Source organism: Schistocerca cancellata, chromosome 8, assembly GCF_023864275.1.
Source record: "Schistocerca cancellata isolate TAMUIC-IGC-003103 chromosome 8, iqSchCanc2.1, whole genome shotgun sequence".
NCBI lineage: Eukaryota > Metazoa > Arthropoda > Insecta > Orthoptera > Acrididae > Schistocerca > Schistocerca cancellata.
In genome coordinates, this window is record NC_064633.1 from 308,709,351 (window position 1) to 308,726,039 (window position 16,689).

A 16,689-nucleotide genomic window follows, 5' to 3' on the forward strand; every position below is an offset into this window, starting at 1 on the left:
TTATTGAATTTGACTTTTGCTAATTTATGCTTCTAGCTTCGCCAATTTGCATTTTTTGTCTTTGCTGTTTGTGATAATTTGTTATGTGATGCTGCATTGCCTCGTCCCTTGGTATATATATCTCTGAGCTCAGTAGATTTAAGTTAGCTTAAGAGGGGTAGACTATATAAGAAACTAACTATGATGACTTGGAAGAAATGCATTGAGAAGCTATCAGAAAATGGTCTGGCAAAAAAAAAAAAAAAAAAAAAAGGGATACTGTACAGTGGAGAAAAACTATTTTTGACAGAGGATCTGAACAGAATACAGAAAGCAGGCTTAGATAGGACTTTTGGGAATAATGATGAACGAAGGGAGATCTCCATGCAAAATACTGCAGTAAAAAAAAAAAAACCCTGTCCTTTCCTTTTGTGTTATCCCACTATATGTTTGTGTACCCTTGTGTATTTGTGTTTTTCCTGTCTTTATGTGTTTAGCTGATGAGAGCTATGTTGTAGAATTTTTCTAATACTCTGTTATTTTCTTTGTAAAGATGCTTATACATTATTTATTCTGTTTTGTTTTAATGCTCATGTGTGAAGTTGACGTTTCAGAAGTGATTCTGATCTTTTATTTTTGTACTCATGTCATAATTCCTGCAACACTTATGTATATGTTTATTTCTATTCTGTTGTAAAGCCTGTACTACAAATGTTATCTGTATTGTTATGTTTTCAATGATGTATTTTGTACCTTTGTGATTGTATTCTCATGTTATAATATTGTAATTGACACCAGTTCATCAAATTAAGTAACTTGTAAGCATTCATTTCACTGCACACATTTCTGTTGGTCATAGTATGTGGACAATATGAGAGAAGTTGGGGCTCTTAGTGTTTACATGTGTGTTGATAATTCAGCAAGGGACTGGATAACAGCATTGCTGGTTCAAAGGACAATTCCAAAAACTACGTGAGTGTACAAGTGGTGGTTTATGGACTTGCTATTCTGTCTGCAAGCCTTCTAATGACAATTCCAAAAACTTTGTGCGTGCACAAGTGGTGGTTTATGGACTTGCTATCTTCTCTGCAAGACTCTTCGATGGTGATTGTGCACCTGCACAGTCGCAACAGATGGCTGCTGGCCATCTCTACAAGGACTACAGTGGGTCTGCATCTCTGGTGGCCCACCAATACCATACTCTCTACCAGGACTACAGTGGGCCTGTCCACGATTTCTACAAGGGCTACAGTGGGTCTGCATCTCTGGTGGCCCACCAATACTCTCTACCAAGACTGCAGTGGGTCTGCTCTGTGATGACCTACCTACCAATATTCATCAACTTCGAATGACTCTGCTGTGGGTTTGCTTTGTTGTGGCCCATTACCTGTCAGCATGTCAGGAGTCAGCACTGTCTTTCCGTTGGAAAGACACCACTACTTCTTCAAGACTGCATGGAAATCCACTACTTCCGTGTGCATTGTCTTTTACTGCTCAGACTTTGAGAAAAGAAATGGCAGTTTTACTCTGATGAATGATCAGGAGTGTCTTTATTGACTGTGAGAAAATTTTAGCTGTTGACCAACATTGTATTAATTAGTGTGTGCATTTGATATCTTTGTGATTGTAATTATGAAAATTTTTTTCAAATCTGTATTGGCCAGTGCCCAACACCATTTGTAAAATTTTTTGTGGGGAGCATGGGGGCTATGTAAGTAGGCTGTTTAGATTTTTATATGGGTAATGCCACGTAGCGCTCTGTATGAAAATCACTGGCTGTGCTGTGTGCAGTCTGTGGCTAGTTTGCATTGTTGTCTGCCATTGTAGAGGGGCAGCTGGATGTTAACAGCGCGTAGCGTTGCGCAGTTGGAGGTGAGCCGCCAGCAGTGGTGGATGTGGGGAGAGAGATGGCGGAGTTTTGTAATACTGGATGTCAATTATGAATATTAAGGTAAATACATTGTTTGTTCTCTATTAATATCTTTCATTTGCTAACTATCCCTATCAGTAGTTAGTGCCTTCAGTAGTTTGAATCTTTTATTTAGCTGGCAGTAGTGGCGCTCGCTGTATTGCAGTAGTTCGAGCAACGAAGATTTTTGTGAGGTAAGTGATTTCTGAAAGGTATAGTTTAATGTTACTCAGGGCCATTCTTTTGCAGGGATTTTTGATAGTCAGATTGCGTTGCGCTAAAAGTATTGTGTGTCAGGTTAAGCACAGTCTTGTATAAATTGTTCTAAGGGGACGTTTCACCTATTATCTTCGGTTGCAGAAAGCATTAACCGCAACTTGAAGTCAGCGTTGATTAATTACCACCATAAATCACCCAAGAAGGTGGTTACCACGTTGACCTGGTTACACTTAGCATTTATCTCCACGAGGCATGAAGCAACCCAGGCCACCCCAACTAGCCGAATGCTCACATATCCATTGAATTCCACGCTCTCTAGTTAATGGGAGATAAATTATCATTTACCCCCATCTGTCATTTCGGAGGTTCTTAGGGAGAAGTGGGGGTGATGTCGGGCAAATATTAGGGAGGCTCACGATCGACAGGCCTGCCGCTGTAATAGAAACAATTCCGCCTTTCAGGGGAAGATACGAGATATTGTCTACATTAGGAACGCTTAGGGAAGCTCGCCCCGCATTTCCTAGGTCCATATTCCAGTGTCAAAATTTTAAACTCTTTCAATCTTTTGGTTCGGGACCCAGGAAAGGGGAAGCGGTTCATCTCAGTCAGATTAAACATTCCATCAGAATGAAGGGTTCTTAGTCCTGGGGGAGGCTTGTTCAGGTGTGAGAGGGGAGGTTGAGCCATGGCGCCATTGCATTAGTAGACTGTTCTGTCTGCCGCCACTAGCTCAGATGTAGTATCGACTGCTCTGGTGTCCCTATTGCCAATATCTATGAGGAAGACCTTGTATTTAGTTTAAAAGTTGTGTGTCGAAAGATTCGGGGTTAAGACGCGAACTTGTGCTCAAAGACTAAACAGATTAGGAAACAATATGACAATGATAAGACTTACTTCAAAGCAACCAACTTCTTAATTTCAATCGACAACCAAGGTGTGATTGGATCTCAACCCGTCCCTTTTGACAATCTTATTTTTACTGAAGCCCTGGTGACAGTTGGCTGTTATTATTTTCAAAGATAAACTGATTGCCAGTTATTAGGACCGGTCTGAAGGAACGTCTTAAAACTTTACTTCTGAACACGTATTACAAGAGAACTCACTAGGCGGAACCACAAGATCCAGCTAAAATACACCCATAATGACCCAGTCTTTCAAACACAGCAACGCGCAGCTTAGTAGAACAGGTTGTTCAGATTATAACCCATGAGTGAAAAATGCAATTACAACGAAAGAACTGAAACAGTTAACATATACATCTAATTATAAGGTCCCTCTTTTGTCTTAGTAAAATGGTTCTGGCTGAGTTTAGGATCAGGAGCTGATTCATTAGAACATTAATGATGGGGTACAAACCAGAAAGGAAAGGCAATATAATAGCGGGACAAATTTTCAAACGACAACTAGTGCCTTAGTACAATACTTCGGTCTATGTTTACGATCAAAGACCCGATCGAGTAAAGCTTTGAGGGTCGGGTACAACACAAAAAATAAAGAGGAAAAAACTAGTGTCTTAGTACAAAACTATGTTCCATATTTAGGAGCAAAGAGCCGACTGAGTAAAACTCTGAGGGTGAGGTACAAACCAGAAAATAATTAGGAGGTTGGGTAGACAATGACACCAATCACCACGAAGATTACAGAATTTACTCCTCTTTGTCAGCAAGCAGCTCCACGGGTCCACGGTGCGTCACGACGGTTACTGAATGGTGCCGATGACAGCCAGATAGAAGAGGGCAGCCTAGCCACGAGCGGTCGTCCAACGCGGATATTGCCAACGAATCGATGGGATATCAGCCTGCTGCTTGTAGTCGACAATGACACCAGTGAAGTAGTCCAGGTATCTTCTCTCTGCGCCAGACCTCCTCGCGTAGCTCGTGACTTCGGCCGCTCGGACATTGTGGTCACCTCTTGTTGCCACGCTACCGCCAATCCCCAAACCTCGAGCCTCCTCTCAGGCCAGCGAACCCCGTATATATATCGGCAAACAAAGACTTAAGGAACACAACCCAGTGGTATCAACTCTTCTTCATAGATATTGGCAATGGGGTCGCAAGGGGGATACTCGATACTATACCTGAGCTAGTGGTGGCAGACAGACAGTCTAGTAGTTCAATGGAAAAGGAAATTGAGGGTGTGCTAGATGACTATCAGTTTGGAAAAGGTAAAGGTGCCAGAGAGGCATCTGACGTTGCGTTTCATAATGGAAGCAAGACTAATGAAAAATCAAGACATGTTAATGGTATTTGTCAAACTGGAGAAAGCGTTCGACAATGTAAAATTGTGCAAGATTTTCGAAAAATATGGGTAAGCTTCAGGGAGAGACGGATAGAATATGTACAACAGCCAAGAAGGAGAGGACCACCAAGAACGAAGTGGTCGTAATTAAAAAGGGTGGAAGACAGGGATGTAGTCTTTCCCCCTTCTGTCCAATCTGTACATCGAAGAAGCAGTGGTGGAAATAAAAGAAAGATTCAGGAGTCTGATTAAAGTCCAAGGTGAAAGCATATCAATGATAAGATTCGCTGTTGAAATTGCTATCCCCAGTGAAAGTCAAGAAGGATTTACATGGTCTGCTGAATGGAATGGACAGTCTAATGAGTACAGAATATGGACTGAGAGTAAATCGAAGAAAGATGATAGCAATGGGAAGTAGCAGAAATGAGAACGGCAAGAAACTTAACATCAGAATTGATGGTCACGAAGTAGATCGAGTTAAGGAGTTCTCCTACCTGAGCAGAAAAATCACTAATGATGAATGGAGCAAGGACGAAATCAAAAGCAAACTAGCCCTGGCAAGCAGGACATTTCTGGACAACAGAAGTCTAATACTATCAAACACAGTGAAACGTCACCTTAGAAAACTTAATGAATTGCTGTGCTGATAAACCTATTACATTATTTGATTTTGAAACAGCTGAGCAGAACTGAACGTAGTCAGATGTTTCACTCTTTACCTATTCTGATCAACACTAAACTGACACACAATATTTTTAGCGCAACGCAATCTGACTTTCAATAATCCCTTCAAAAGAATGGCCCTGACTAACATTAACCTATACCTTTCATGAATCACTTACCTCACAAAAATCTTCGTTATTAGAACTACTGCAATACAGCGAGCGCCGCTACTGCCAGCTAAATAAAAGATTCAAGCTACTGAAGGCACTAACTACTGATAGGCATAGTTAGCAAATGAAAGATTTTGATAGAGAACAAACAATGTAATTACCTTAATAGTGTTCAAAAGTCATAATATACAGAATGTTACAGAAAGGTACGGCCAAACTTTCAGGAAACATTCCTCACACCCAAAGAAAGAAAATACGTTATGTGGACATGTGTTCGGAAACGCTTACTTTCCATGTTAGAGCTCATTTTATTACTTCTCTTCAAATCACATTAATCATGGAATGGAAACACGCAGCAACAGAACGTACCAGCGCGACTTCAAACACTTTGTTACAGGAAATGTTCAAAATGCCCTCCGTTAGTGAGGATACATGCATCCACCCTCCGTCGCATGGAATCCCTGATGCGCTGATGCAGCTCTGGAGAATGGCGTATTGTATCACAGCCGTCCACATTACGAGCACGAAGAGTCTCTGCATTTGGTGCGGGGGTTGCGTAGACAAGAGCTTTCAAATGCCCCTATAAATGAAAGTCAAGAAGGTTGAGGTCAGGAGAGCGTGGATGCCATGGAACTGGTGCGCCTCTACCAATCCATCGGTCACCGAATTTGTTGTTGAGAAGCGTACGAACAAAAATTGTTCATTGGAAGAATCCTCGAGAGATGTAGTCAAATGGCTCTGAGCACTATGCGACTCAACTTCTGAGGTCATCAGTCCCCTAGAACTTAGAACTACTTAAACCTAACTAACCTAAGGACATCACACACATCCACGCCCGAGGCAGGATTCGAACCTGCGACCGTAACGGTCAAGCGGTTCCAGACTGAAGCGCCTAGAACCGCACGGCCACATCGGCCGGCGAAGCGTACGAACACTTCGACTGAAATGTGCAGGAGCTCCATCGTGCATGAACCACATGTTGTGTCGTACTTGTAAAGGCACATGTACTAGCAGCACAGGTAGAGTATCCCGTATGAAATCATGATAACGTGCTCTATTGAGCGTAGGTGGAAGAACATGGGGCGCAATCAAGACATCACCAACAATGCCTGCCCAAACGTTCACAGAAAATCTGTGTTGATGACGTGATTGCACAGTTGCGTGCGGATTCTCGTCAGCCCACACATGTTGATTGCGAAAATTTAAAATCTGATCACGTTGGAATGAAGCCGCATCCGTAAATAGAACATTTGCACTGATATGGGGATTGACACATTGTTGGGTGAAACATTCGCAGAAGTGTACCCGTGGAGGCCAATCAGCTGCTGATAGTGTCTGCACACGCTGTACATGGTACGGAAACAACTGGTTCTCCCGTAGCACTCTCCATACAGTGACGTGGTCAACGTTACCTTGTACAACAACAACTTTTCTGACACTGACATCAGGGTTATCGTCAACTGCACGAAGAATTGCCTCGTCCATTGCAGGTGTCCACGTCGTTCTAGGTCTGCCCCAGTCGTGAGTCATAGGCTGGAATGTTCCGTGCTCCCAAAGACGCTGATCAATTGCTTCGAACATCTTCCTGTCGGGACACCTTCGTTCTGGAAATCTGTCTCAATACAAACGTACCGCGCCACGGGTATTGCCCCGTGATAATCCATACATCAAATGGCCATCTGCCAACTCCGCATTTGTAAACATTGCACTGACTGCAAAACCACTTTCGTGATGAACACTAACATGTTGATGCTATGTACTGATGTGCTTGATGCTAGTACTGTAAAGCAATGAGTCGCATGTCAACACAAGCACCGAAGTCAACATTTCCTTCCTTCAACTGGGCCAACTGCTCGTGAATCGAGGAAGTACAGTACATACTGACAAAACTAAAATGAGCTCTAACATGAAATTAAGCTTTTCCGGACACATGTCCACATAACATCTTTTCTTTATTTGTGTGTGAGGAATGTTTCCTGAAAGTTTGGCCATACCTTTTTGTAACACCCTGTATATAGCAGTTCATGGCATGCAGTCTTACAAATTTACTGTCTCTGATGGACACACGTCCAGGTTATTCGCTCTCAAAACTCCGCCATTTCTCTCCACGCATCCACCACTGCTGGCGGCTCACCTCCAACTGCGCAACGCTACGCCCTGTTAACAGCCAACTGCCCAACATTACAATGGCGACTATTCCAACAATGCCACCCAGCCACAGACTGCACACAGCACAGCCAGTGATTTTGATACAGAGCGCTACGTGGCGTTACCAATATAAAAACCTAAACAGCCTATTTACAATAGGCCTTAATTTGATGAATAAATTTCTGAGTATATACATCTGGAGCACAGCATTGTATGGGAGTGAAACAAGGACTGTGGGAAAACTTTAACAGAATTGAAGCATTTGAGGTGTGTTACTACAGGCGAATGTAGAATATTACATGGACTGATAAGGTAAGGAACGAGGTGGTTGTGCGCAGAATCGGAGAGGAAAAGAATATGTGGAAAAGGAAAACGGACAGGATGATAGGACATCTGTTAAGACATCAGGTAATGACTTCCATGGTACTACGCTCAGTAACTCGGTACGGACAATTGTTGACGTTTCGAGAACATGCCTTCACCGAGGAGTCAAGCAGTATATATTTCCCTCCTACGTATATCTCGAGAAGAGACCATGAGGATAAAATTAGAGAGATTAGAGCCCTCAGAAAGGCATACCGACAATCCTTCTTCCCACGAACAATACGAGCCTGGAATAGAAGGGAGAGCCGGCCGGAGTGGCCAAGGGTTCTAGGCGCTACAGTCTGGAACCACACGACAGCTACGGTCGCAGGTTCCAATTCTGCCTTGGGCATGGATGTATGTGATGCCCTTAGGTTAGATAGGTTTAAGTAGTTCTAAGTTGTAGGGGGCTGATGACCTCAGAAGTTAAGTCACATAGTGCTCAGAGCCATTTGAACCAGTTGAGAGAAGGGAGAACCGATAGAGGTACTCGAGGTATCCTCCGCCACATGCCATCTGGTGGCTTGCGGAGTATGGATGTAATGTACTAGAGCCAGCTGTAGAGGGAAAACTGTAGAGGAAGACAGAGATCGGAACATAACTAGCAAATAATTGGCAAAGGTTGCAAGTGCCACTCTGAGATTAAGAGGTTGGCACAGGAGAGGAATTCGTGGCGGGTCACATCAAACCAATCAGAAGACTGATCATCCCCCCCCCCCCCGAAAAAAAACAACAACAGAGGCGACGCGTCTTGGCATGGAAACAACGAGGCCTCGATAGGTCGCTGGAGGGAGTTGGCACCATATCTGCACACACAACTCACCTAATTCCTGAAAATAGCTGGGACGGGCGCCATGAGTTCTGACCCCACATTCAATCACGCCCCAGATGTGTCCCACCGGGTTGAAACCTGGCGAGATGGGAGGCCAGCACATCAAAGGGAACTCGTCACTGTGTTCCCCTAACCACTCCACACACTCCTGGCCTTGTGCATGGCGCATTGTCTTGTTAACAAATGCCACAGCCGTCGGGAACCGTGACTGTAATGAAGGGATGTACGTGATCTGCAGCCAATGTATGATACTCCTTGGCCGTCGTGGTGCCTTACACGAGCTCCACTGGACACATGGATGCTCACGTGAACGTTCCCCACAGCGCAATGGAGCCGCCGCAAGTTTGTCTCCATTCCACAGTACAGGTGTCAAGAAGCTGTTAACCTGGAACACGACGGATTCGCACCCTCCCATTGGTGTGGTGAGCCAGGTAACGAGATTCATCAGCCCATGCAACGCTCTGGCACTATGCCAACGTTCAGTTCCGGTGATCACGCGCCCATTTCAGTCGTACTTGCCGATCTCGTGACGTTAACATTGGCACATGCATGGGTCGTCGGCTGCGGAGGCCCGTCGTTAGGAGTGTCGGTGCACTGTGTATTCAGGCACACGTGTACTTTGCCCAGCAGTAAAGTTTGATCTTGGTTCCGCCACAGTACGTCGCCTGTCACGTTTTACCAGTCTGCCAGCCTACGACGTCCGACATCTGTAATGAGGGGTGGCCGCCCAGCCCCACGACATCTTGACGTGGTTTCACCACATGTTGGAGACATTCACCACAGCACTCCTCGAACACTCGGCAAGTAGTGCAGTTCCCGATACGTTCGTGCCGATCGTCCGAGCCATCACAGTCTTCCCTCAGACAAACTCAGATAGATCGTGCGCCTTCCCCCTTCTACGCACAGACAGCTCTCTGGTAGCACATGCATCGTGCGTGTGTTTGATAGCAGTTGTTCCTTGCCAGGGGACGATGTTATAGCCTGGTCGGCTTTATAGTAGGTCGGTGGTCATAATATTCTGGCTGATCAGTCCATACTATTTACTGATATTCTTTACAAAGAAACTGAAAATAGAAGAGAACGCTGCAGGATTTGAAACCATACCGGCAGCATAGTAGCCGTGAACTTCACCAGCTGCGTTAGGCACGGTTGGTCGAAACGTGACTAAATGTTACAGGTATAGGTGAAACGCTCAGAACTTCAACACAGATTTTCTCAGAAACTAGAGGCCATCACATGAGAAGCCACTGCCTAGATACTCATGACATATCCCTCTACACTATACGTAAGACTCATCAAAATCCATGACTAATATGTCTAAATGGCCACTTTTTAGATCCATTAAGAAAATGCGTCACACCGACCCCCGCCCCTCAGATAGGATTTAATCTGGGAGATATGGACCCGAAAAATACGTCTGCTCTTTGGATTCCTCATCCGTAAGGTAATTAGGCTGAAGAACCGCACCATTTAGACAGGAGATCTGGAAAGTTAGAAAAACTTACCCATGACCGCAACAGCCCCTTTGTCACAGTACCAAAATTTGTGACAAACAACTGATCAACTGAAACTCCCTGGCAGATCAAAACTGTGTGCCGGACCGAGACTCGAACTCGGGACCTTTGCCTTTCGCGGGCAAGTGCTCTACCAATTGAGCTACCCAAGCACGACTCACGCCCCGTCCTCACAGCTTTACTTCCGCAGTACCTCGCCTCCTACCTGTGAGGACGGGGCGTGAGTCGTGCTTGGGTAGCTCAGTTGGTAGAGCACTTGCCCGCTAAAGGCAAAGGTCCCGAGTTCGAATCTCGGGCCGACACACAGTTTTAATCTGCCAGGAAGTTTCATATCAGCGCACACTCCGCTGCAGAGTGAAAATCTCAATCTGATCAACTGGTTTCAATGACGTGGGCTGGTTCCCACATTACAACTCTGAGCAATCCTTTCTTGATTAATTTTCAAATTTTTCCTAGCGCGCTACCACATCTTTCGGACTTTCACAGTATGTCTTCTCTGGCAACAAATCACTCAAGGACCATAAGTTAGAGAGGGGTTTCAATGTAAACGTCAGACTGGCCATCTTTGTGTGTTTCATGGACAACAGTGTTAAACGCAGAGCTCAACCAACACTTAGTGTGATCGACGTGATGGTAGACAAAGGACGCTGCACGTAATTTTCGATTGACGTAGTCCGTAAATGAGGGATTCAGGTAGTACTGTTTTGTGGTTTGCACTGTTTCATCTCAAAACAAAGTTGCTGACTGCCTCACACATGAGTACCGTGGCACTGTCCAATAGTAGGGCTGTACACGTATCAAAAGTACCAAAAGTTTTCTTTAGACATTTGATAGTTGTCGACACATTAAAGTTCCTAGTTGGGATTAATCAACAAAAATGTGTACACGTGTCAACTCAGATCAGCACAAAGCGGTTCCCCTCCCAAAGGAAGAACTGACCGACGTAATCAATATCTGTTTTGTGCATCGGTGTCTGAATAACGTTAAGAACGATAACACTTGCCGAGTGTTCAATGCAGGTTTACTTAGCCAACAGGTCACACAGGAAAGTACCAGTTTCCGACCTACCTGTTCATCCATTCCCAAACAGAGTTGTCACGGATATTCAGCCTAGTTTTAAAGCTGCCTAAATGACCCCTATGGGTCCTTCATAACAATATTTGAACATGTACAGTACCAGTTACGATGGTAACACGTTAACCAGACATCACAAGACACGATATAGACATCACAAGACGTACCCCCCTTTTTTAGACGCTCTGTAATGGGGGCCATTTCTGGATCTGCGTCTTGTTGCGCGGCGTTCTTAGAAAGCCGGGGAAGCAGGATGTAAATCGGGCACGCTTCTTCTGCTGTGATTTGATATTAATAACTTGCCCCTATTCCTCTCCCTGTACATCTCCCTTGTTGTCCTGGCCAAACACGCGGTTCAGACCATCAGCGTCCATGTTCTCTGTGCGCCCTCCCTTTCCACAAATGTGTTTAACATTATACTGAAATTCTGAGATCCTAATTGCCCACCTGATGATACATGCTGTCCACCTTGGCCTCTTGAGGATCCACCTAAGGATTTTATGGGTGAATCGTCCGGTGTGCTAAATACATTTTAAACTTCCCTAGGGCAACAACACCGCCAAGGTCTCGAGTTCGTTCACACTGTACTCAGCTTCCAACAGAAAAAGGACACACAGACCACTGCTATTAGGATATTCCTGAAGTTGAACAGCGGCCTCCCTAAACGTCGAAGCGTCCATATCAACAATAAACTCCTTCCCAAATGTGGTCATCGCCAGAATGAGAGTGCTTGCCTAATTGCATTAGATTTATTGCCTATTTAAAGGCATGCTCTCTAATATTTGATACACTCCACTATTATACATTTAACATTACACTGTACCACATTACTAGCAAAAATTGTCTTGAGCAATAAAAACAAGAGTAATAACAATGATTTATAAGGAAATTGAAAATAATTGAGGGAAACTGAGGGTGCAAATAAGAAAAGTTAGTAATTTGCAAAAAAATAATAGAGAGATAGAAAAAACGATCTACAGATTTTCTTTTACTGTTAAAATGAAATATATAAATTGTGGTTCCTGTTGTTGCTGTTTCAGGTGGGAGAGCTTCGGCAGGAACATCAAACCTGTCTCACCTAATGTAACATACAAAGTTGTTTCTTCTTACATTACTGAATGAAACACATAATGACTGATTCTGTGTATATTTGTTCCCAATATTCATGAAGTATTACTACTTATATTTTAAGTGCTCATATTGGGCACATCCATTGCAATATTTGTGTTGCTGTATCTAGACTTAGTATTAAATGTTTTATGTGCTGTTACATTTATGTGCCAATTCACATAGGCAGGAGGGGAGCGTCGGAACTTAAAATTTGAGCCTCTTCTTCCCCTGTAATGTATTCCTTAGGTGTAATGATTCTCATTGTTTATGGTTTGCTTTACACTATTCATTACCATATTTAAAGTGCAGTCTGCTTTTCTTTTCATTCTCTTAACTGTATATTTATCTGTTGTGCTCCTTATCTTATCAGTCTGTATGTGATGCAGTTGTCATGTTTGTTTTATTTAAGTGTCTTTTCCAACGTTACTATCTTTGTGTGAGTCTGTCGGCCTACCAATGACTTCATTGTCGTATTTATTGTCTGTCGGAAATCTTCAGTCTGCCGAGCGCTGTTGGTTAGCGGGGTGCACACAGCCCTTTTGAGGCAAACTGAGGAGCTACATGACTGAGAAGTAGCGGCTCCGGTCTCGAAAACTGACATCGGGAGAGCGGAGTGCTGACCACCTGCCCCTCCATATCCCCATCCAGTGACGCCTGTAGGCTAAGGATGACACGGCGGCCGGTCAGTACCGTTGGGCCGCCATGGTCTGTTCGGACGGAGTTTACTTTTAGTTTAGTTCAATTGTATGTGCTGCCTGACATCACAATTGCAAAAAGTTGTTGCCACAATATTGTTAAAAAATTTAGGGCTTCTTGACACAAGAGTCTTTCTGTTCCAAGGCTTTTGTGTCAAGAAGTGCTAAATTGCTTAAACAATAATTAGCAACAATATTTTGTTATTTAAAGTGAGCGTACTGACGCAAGAATACTTACTAACTTACTTACTTACTTACTCACTGGTCATACCGGACTCGAGAGTCCATTACCGCAGCAACGTATTTTCGCCACCTGTTCCTGTCTTGGGCTATTTCCTTCCATTAACCTTCAATACCTAGGCTCCTTAAATCAGCCTTCACATTGTCCTCCCATCTACGCCTTCGTCTCCCCACAGGACATTTTCCCTCTAGGTGCCCTACCAGTACTCTGCGCACTGCCCTTCCCTCATCCATTCGAGCTACGTGACCCGCCCATCGCAGCCTACGTGATTTAATAATACTGATTATGTCAGGGCTTGAATAGAGTTCGTGAAGCTCTTCGTTATGCAGTTTTCGGCACTCTTCGATAATGTCATTCCTTTTTGCTCCGAAAATTTTCCTCAAAATTTAGCTTTCAAATATTCGAAACGGCTTTTCATTTCGCACAGTGAGAGACCAAGTCTCACACCCATACAACATAACTGGTAAAATAATAGTTTTGTATATTCTAATCTTTAAATTCTTAGACAATATCCATGATGAAAGTACTCTATTCAGTGAGACGTAGCACGCATTTCCCTCCCGTAATCTCTTCTTCAGTTCGGATTCAATCTCATTTCTCGAAGTGATGTCCACGTCTAGATGCTTAAATGTGTTCACTTTTTCAAACTGCGTGTCTCCAACTCTTAACATTTCCTGATCTACTGCTGTTGGCATTCTAGTAGTAACAAGGTATTTGGTTTTGTCTTCAGTTATCCTTTGACCTACATCTTCACTAGCCTTGATTAACGCAATCGCATTTGCTGTTACAGATACTTTCCTATCGCTAATGATGTTTAGATCATCTGCATACCCTAATATCTTAACATTTCCATTTAACTCCACACGCTCTGAATTATCTGCTGCCATTCGTACAATATATTCTAAGCCTAAAATAAAAAAGTAACGGAGACAGGGCATCTCCCAGCTTAACTCCGTTCTTTATTACAAATTCTTCTGACTCCAATTTCCCCACGCGTACTCTACCTTTTGTGTTTTTCAAACTCGCTTCTATAAGTCTAACAAACTTCTTTGGTATTCCACGTTCCAAAAGAATTCTGTACAATTTTGATTGCAATACTGAATCATATGCTTTTGTAAAATCTATGAAAAGATTGTGAATTGGTATATTGTATTCCCATTTCTTTTCCAAAATTTGACGCAGGGTGAATATTTGGTCTATAGTTGATCTGTTCCTCCGAACGCCGGCTTGGTAATCCCTCACATTTCATCTACATATGGTGTAAGCCTGCTTAGAAGAATATTCCAGAAAATTTTGGAACATACTGGTAATAGCGATATCCCTCTATAATTACTACAATCCATTTTGACACCCTTCTTAAAAATTGGGATCAGGATCGACTCCTGCCACTCTTCAGGTATCATCTCTGAGTTCCGTACTTTAGTTATCACTTTGTGAACTACTTCCACCAATTTCTGTCCCTCATTTTTAACTAATTCTGCAGTTATGCAATCTGATCCTGGTGCTTTATGGTTTTTCAATTTCTTGATTGCATCTCTTACTTCCGTTAACGTTGGCTCAGGTATCTGGGGTTTTGCTGTATGTATTTCGTACGCCTGTTCATTTCCTGCTTCCTGGTGTACATTTAATAGGTGCTCAAAATGCGCCCTCCATTTACTTAATATAGCACTGGGGTCTGTCAGTATTCCCCCAGCATCCCCTCGAAGTGCATTTGTCCTAGCCCTGAAGCCCTCCCTATACCCATTTATGTCTAGGTAAATTTCCCTAATGTTTTTTGTTTTACTGTTTGTTTCCATTTTTGTAATTTGATTGTTCAAATAATCCCTCTTCTTTGCTCGTAGCCTACGACCAATTTCCCTTCTCAAGTTCAAGTACTCCTCTCGTTTTCTGTCTCCCATTCTATCCCAATATAATCGTGCTTTTCTCCTTTCCTCTACCAATTTCTTGCATTCCTCATCAAACAAGGGTTTCCTCCTGTTATTCTTAATTGTACCTATTGTGACCTTCGCTGCCTCTTTGATATTATTCCTCACAGTGATCCACTGTTTATTTACATCATCGTCTTGATCTTCTTGTGTCCTGAGAGCATCAAACCTACTTGAAATTTCTATCATGTACCTTCTTCTAAAGTTTTCATTATTTAGCTTGTCAGTGTCGACGGCTTGATGTTGCTGTAGACAGCCGTTGGTGAACTTTGGCAACTACAAGAAAATGATCAGAATCGCAGTCCGCTCCCCTGAAATTCCTAACATTTTCTATACTAGTGTGCTATCTCCGATCTACAAGAACATGATGAATTTGGTTTCGGGTGTGTGCATCCGGAGAGACCCAAGTTACTTTATGAATGTCCTTCCTTTTGAAATATGTGCTCTCAACAATCATGTCTTTTGAAACAGCAAAATTAACCACCCTTGTGCCATTATCATTCGAAATATTACGCAAACTTTCTTTCCCAATTGTAGGCCGGAATGCTTCCTCCTTCCCTATCTTCGCATTAAAATCACCTATGATTAATTTTGTATCATACGAGGAGAACTCATCCCACAGTTGATCTCGTTCTTCATAAAAGCCGTCTTTAACAACCTCTTCAGTGTCCTCAGTTGGTGCGTGTACATTAATTACTACTAGTCTATTCTACCTGCCGGACAGCATTATAACTGATAGTCGGTCACTAATGAACCTTATATCTCTGACTGCGTGAAGCACTTTTGTCTGTACTGCGAAACCTGTTCCGAAACTGTGAGATTCCGCACCTCCATAGAAAAATGTATAGTTATCCCTCTTTATGCTACTCTCCCCCTGCCACCGAGTTTCTTGAATAGCTGTAATGTCTACATCGTATCTATCTAATTCGTCTAATAATGTCTGGAACGTTCCTGGCCTGTTCAAACTTTTAACGTTCCATGTTCCCAACCTGAAAGTTCCTTTCGGCCTGAATCTCTTCGAAGTAGGTTCCGCCCGGAGATCCGAATGGGAACCTAGTTTATCCTTTGAATATTTTACTTCAAAGGGACCCATGCCCATTTAATGTTGCTGACGCAAGAATGCTGGCTTTATTATTTGTGAACAAACGATTTATTGCATTTGTTGTTGGTTTCCTTTAGTTATATATTGTTGCATAATGTTAGTTTAGTGTGGTAAGTGGTCATGGAGAGATAATTACAGCTTAAGGACGATGTATTTTTGGTGGGGACGGCCTTCAGCAAACTGAAAAGCAGACAGTAGCAGAACACCACTGTAGTCAAGGGGAGAGAGACTTTCGAGCGAGAAGGCTTTTACGTTATATCTCGAAGAAGGAGTACACCTTTGGTTGATATACGATGGAAGGCAGACCTGCCTGTGGTAATATATGATATTTTATCATGTAGGTGCCTGATTCTTAGCGGTGAATTTGGCGTTAGCCTTGGTAAATTCAACGCTGCTCATCGGCTCGTGTTCCATTGTCAAGGTTCTGGGGCCAGTGTTTGTTGGTCGGTAAATGGCAGCTTCCCTACCTTAACTTCTCAAGCAGTTTTACATTTCGGGAGTTCTGAA